A 6,000-nucleotide genomic window follows, 5' to 3' on the forward strand; every position below is an offset into this window, starting at 1 on the left:
AGCTATTAAGGTGAGTTTCATACAATGTATCTATTGTTTTGTTGTTGTTTTTTTCTTTACAATGTAACGTCCTCTTCTTTTTGTTTGGTTGTTATGGACTTATCATGTATGTTTTGCTATTGTGAGTTATGTAAACATGTAATATTTGTCATCGGATTTACCGTTTAAGGTTTACGATCTTTAGAAAATTTTGTATATAATTACTTATTTTTGTTTGTTTCTTGTCAATATTTGGTAATTTTATCAATATTTATCTATGTTTGATTGGGGTTAGGGTTGACTGCACAAAAGCATTCAATTAGTTAGATGTGGTTGGGGGTTGACTGTGCACAAGCATTGAATAGGGGTTGTGGGGGTATTGTGGTTTATTATGGGTTGTTGGCTTTCAGAATTGTTAACTAAGTGATACATTATGTAGTTGGTGTAGGTAGTTATGATGACTGTTGAAATGATATTTGCAAATTATTGTATCATTGAGCAACCCATTTAGAGATCTATAATTGTCTTCAAAAATCATAGTTATAAGAAATTTGTACCATTAATGTCTCATAAAACTGGATATATGGAAGAGTTAATTGTCTTCTGGTATAAGTTTACTCCAAAGTTAGATAGTGAAGATATATGGATACACCTCTTGGATGAAGATTATGTACAATCAATGTTATATAAAGGCATGTTATCATCGCAAAATTTCCCCCCCTCTCTTGCGAGAGAGAAACAAATTTCGCGAGTCAAACTCGACAAAAGTTTTGAAAATTGATTTTGAAAATTTACTCGCCTCTGGTTTGAAAATTTGTGAAAAAATTCCGTGGAATGGGATCCGCCTGTCGGTACGAGGTTCGACCGTTCCTGGCGTCTTTACCAGGGGTAATCGAACCAAGGATCAATTGTGCACTTTGACTGGACTCAAATATCTAAATTATGCTCTATTTTTCTTAGAATGCACAAAGAATCAGGCTTGTGCTATGAAATTTTGAAAAAGTGCAAGTTTGAGAAAATATGATGTTTGCTTTGGAAAATTGAAATATGCTTGAAAAATGATTGGAAAAGTGCTTGAAATTGGAATTCTTGGGAAAATAATTGAACTTCATTGAAAATCAGAAATTGGATTGGAAAATGAATTCTCAGGAAAACTTGAATCTTGGGAAAATCGATTTTTGAGATTTGGAATTTGCTTTTCTAAGAAAATGGATTTAAGAATTCTGAGAAAATCAAGAAATTCATTGGAAAATGACTTTTGAAATGGAAAATGGATTCTCAGGAAAATGGGGATTCTGAAAAAAATTGATTTCTGAAAACTTGGGATTTTGAAATTTGAGAATGTTAAATCATTGGAAAATCTTCATTTGAACTTGGGAATGCTTTGAAATGTCATTTGAAAACTTAGGATTCTGAGAAAATCAAATCCTGAGAAAGACTTAGGAAATCCTTGGGAAATTTGATTTTTCTGAAATTGAAATTGGAAAATGAGTTTGAAAATAATGCAATTTGAATGATATGAATGAATGAATATGAATTTGAAAAAGGAATTTCATTGAGAAATTAGGAAATCCTTTTGAAACTTTGAGAAATGCAGTGCATTTTTTTGAAGTTAGCGTAAGAGTGTAGGCTGAATGTGGCTAATATGAAGATCATAAATCTTGGTTTTCTTTGTATTCTGACTATGGCCATAAATACGAATCCCACCAAGTTTATAAACTCCATAAGAGCTTATGCACGTGCCATTCATGTCAACCATAGTGAATTTGAAATAATGTGCATGAATCAAGTATCAGACATCAGAATTTTGCAGAAATTAAAATATATGCAATGCAGTTCTATTCTAAGCAGAAATGTAACTCTTATTCCAAATATTACATTGATTTTTACATTGAATTGAATAAAATAAAGAAATAAAGTAACTAAGCCTTCTTCTTGAATGTTCCTGCAAAACTACAAAACAGTGTTAGCACAGAAATGTAGGTTTTCTGAATTTATCTGAAAATATGAGAAATTATCAGATATAAACCCAAATTCATACCCCCTTTGATATAAACATGATAAATAATGAATAAATTTCAGCAATAAACTTGAAAATTCGAAATTGGGGTCAAAATGACCAAAATGCCCTTAATGACCTTGAAACCAGGGTTTTCTAAAAGATTTTTTATAAATTTTGGAATTTTGAAAATCAAATAAAATAAACCAAACACAATATGATCAAATATGATGATATGTATGAAAATTTATGAAATTAGAAATTGAAATTTCGAAATTATGGTCAAAATGACCAAAATGCTCCTAATAACAAGACTATGGCCTTGAAACCAAGGTTTTCTGAAATAAATTTTGCAAAAATGGAAAATATGAAATAAAAATGAGGTTAAAATTAACCCTAATATGATTCTACATGCTTATGTACATGAATAAAAACCCTAAAATGACGAAAATATAATAAAATATCAAATTTAACCTGATTTTTGCCTCATTTTCGCTTCTGAATTTAAAGATAAACTAACACATGCAGCAAATAAACTTGGAATTAAGCCAAATTTGTCATGGACACCTACAATAACCCTAAAAACAGAATGGAGCTCGAAAATCTATTTTTTTTATTTTTAAATATAGAAATTCAAATAAAAATACTAAATTTTGTGATTTTTACCTAAAATGTTGATTCTAAAGGGGATTTAGGATATGAATCTTTCATAAAAGTTTCCCAAATTTTATGGGGTGACAGAGAACAGTTAGGCAAAGATTTTTGCCTTTTACACTTTCTAGTTTTGACCTATGGTCGGAGCTGTACCACTCTGGTAAGTCAGATCAGAATCTGGCGACTATAGGATTTGGGGGAAACAGACAGGTTTCGGTAGAAAATGTGGGAAAAATAGTAAACAGATGGGGAAAAAGCTGAAATTGTGAGAAAATGTCTCTGACAAATAGAGGAAAATTTTATATTTTTTAATCATTGGAATTCGAGTTACGGTTTGGAAAAGGGCACACTGTTATCAGAGATCTAAATCTCTGAAATTTCTGGATATTGAAATCTGTCAGACAGAAAATACATTTTTGGGAAAAATACTGAAACAGTTCCAAAAATCTCCAAATTTTGGAAAATGGCAGGAAAACATGTTAGAAACAACTTTCGTGTTGAAATTTTTTGCAGAAGAGCTACGGATTGAACGGACTCGATGCATTAGGGTCTGTCTACACCCTGATGAAGGAAAATCGAGATTTTCCCAGGGGTCTAGGAAATCCGATTTTTGATAGAGGTCAAAATTGCTTGGAAAAACCTCGAAATTTCTAGATCATTAGTAGATTCAATAGCAAATCCACTGTGATTTTTGGAGGACGATTTGAATCCCCCACAAGGGTGATTTCGAAGGTTCTTTTTTGCTAAATCAGAAATTGAAATTCAGAGAGACAGAAAATCCGATTTAGGGTTTGAGGGATTTAGATGAGTTCTGAAACCCAAATTAAATCAAAATTTTAGCAATACATCACAGATAGAAAAATTTAAATACAGTAAAATTTCCAGCATTTTTTAATAAAGACATCTACATGGAATTATAACTGGACTTAACGTAGACATGAAAACCTATGGATTTAACAATTCTACTTAACATGGACAAAATGAAAATGAAATCAATCTATAAATGACATCAAAAGAACTGCGTGGAATATGAAAATTAAATAAAAATAAAAATAAAACACTCAAAAGGGGCATGAATCACCCTTTTTCTTGCTTTTGACTCTCAAAGTGTGAGATCCAATCCATTAAGTGGATTGACCTCATCACTTGTTTAGTCTAAACACATAGACATATGTTTCAATTGCATAAAGAAAAGAAAGAAACTAGTGTGGGATTCCAGTTGGTGCGAAGGGGGTCTCACCTTGTATCCTAGCTATAATAAAGGCAGATGCTTCCTTGATGGGACGGGGCCTTGGAATCGAGGTTGGTTTGATTCGAGGAAGGTAGCAGCTTGCTGCTATGGTGAAGCCGAAACAAGAGGTGCGGGTGGTGGCATTGAAGACTATTTGCACCTTGGAGATGGTTGCTTGTTGGAGCCATGGTTGAAGCTGGTGGTTACAGTGGATGACGACTACACTTGTTGCTGCAGCTGCGAAGAGGATGCCGGCTGGAGCTGGAGGATGACATGGATGGAGCTATGCAAGGAGGGCTGCAGTGAAGGGTCTTGCTGCAACCTTGATGTAGCTTGACTTGCTGCTACCTTGGTGTAGCATCAGGAAGGCTGAGATGTTATGGTTGGAGTGAGAGTGATGGCTGTAAGGGAAAAGAAAGAGTTGCAGCAAGGAGGGGAAGAGAAAGGGAGAGAGAGAGAGAGAAAAAGAAAGGCGTTGAATGAGTTGGAGGCAGTCGTATGGCTCTCTTTATTCTTTTTTTTTTGGTTTTTCCAACTTAGGTCTTAATTCATTCTCAACTTAGGGTTTAATGAGAAGGGAATGAAAGGGAAAGAAGAGTTTACGTGAGATGGGTTGGAGAATAGGGAAAGGAAGGAAGGGAAGAAGGAAAGAAAGGAAGAAAAGAAGAAAAGGAAGGAAAAAGGAAAAGAAGAAAGGAAAGAAAAGAAAGAAGAAAAAGGAAAGGAAGGGAAGAAAGAAAAGGAAGGAAGAAGGAAATGAGGCTGGAGATTTGGGCGACCCACTCGCGGGTCCCACCTCTTTAAAATAAAATAAATAAATAAAATCAATAAAAACAAAACAAGCAAATAAAAGAAACATCTTTTTTTTTAATAAAATAGAAATGTAAATGAATGGGTCATCTCAGAGCGGGTCCAAATTCCACTTTTGAAATTCATTTTGACAATTAGAGGTGTAAAATAGTCTTTTCAGAAAATTTCCAGACGAAACAAGCTATTTTTGGCAGTTTTTGAAACGAGCTCGGATTTTGAAGTTCAATACCTCGTTGCGAAGCAAATCCAATGTAGAATTTGAACATTTAATTTTGAAAGAAATCCAGATTGTTTTTCTCAAGAAAATATTTCCAAATGTAGACTTTCGAGGGTAAAAATGTCAATTTTGGAAACCCAGGGTTTGAAATTGATTTCTAAAAGCTTTTAAAACTCGATCTAGATTGAAATTTATAAAAGTGGAGTTCTGGACTTCAAAAATGAAATGAAATGTGATGAAATGCTGAGAAATGATATGAAATGCTGAGAAATGAGATGAAATGACATGCAAAATGCTAACTTTGAATGGAGAATTTTGGATTTTAAACCCCAATTGGCAGTTGTACCAGTTTAAAAAGCATTAAAATTGATAAAATTTGCAAAATAGCTCAAGAAATGGTTTTTGGGACTCTGCTGGGTCAGAGTGACACTGAAAATTGGGGTTCAAGCTGGATTGAACTGAGATGAGCTAGATTGAGCTGGGTTTTAGAGTTTCAGAACTCCAATGAGCTGACAATGATGCTGACTCAACTGACCTTTCCGATTGATTTTTCAAGAAAAGCTGCCATTTTTAAAGAAATGGTACGGAATGGTCACTAGAGCGAAGTGAATTACAAACCTGAACTGGGTTTGAGCTGAAACAAAGGTTACTAATACTGAGATGAACTAAAATCAAAGCTCAAACACTAGCTCAACTAACTGAACTCAGCTCAGTTTCAGCCGAAAGAGCTGAAATGGACTAAAATGGGATCCTAGACACTTGGAAATGGTTTTGAACTGAAACTGGAGCGCTTGAACTTCTGGTGAGCTCAGGCTAGACTCTGTGGAACATGACTGACTGGGAATGACTGACTGGGAGACAATTGGTTTGGATTTGAGTGAAAAATGAGCTCATTTCTGAAGAAATGATCCCATTTTGGCAGAAATTGTCAGAAATAAAAATGGCCTTCTCGCTGTGAGCTCAAATGAATTTGAAATGACTGATATTCTAAATGTTCTGAACTGATCAATGAGCTTGGTTGACTCCGACTGACTGGGGTCCGGGATGACCTAGGGGTAAAATGGTAATTTCCTAATAAAACTTGGTAAAATGGTGATTTTTTAAAACTGA

This window comes from Nuphar pumila, chromosome 2 (genome assembly GCF_984573655.1).
Source record: "Nuphar pumila chromosome 2, dmNupPumi1.hap1.1, whole genome shotgun sequence".
In the NCBI taxonomy this organism is placed as follows: Eukaryota; Viridiplantae; Streptophyta; class Magnoliopsida; order Nymphaeales; family Nymphaeaceae; genus Nuphar; species Nuphar pumila.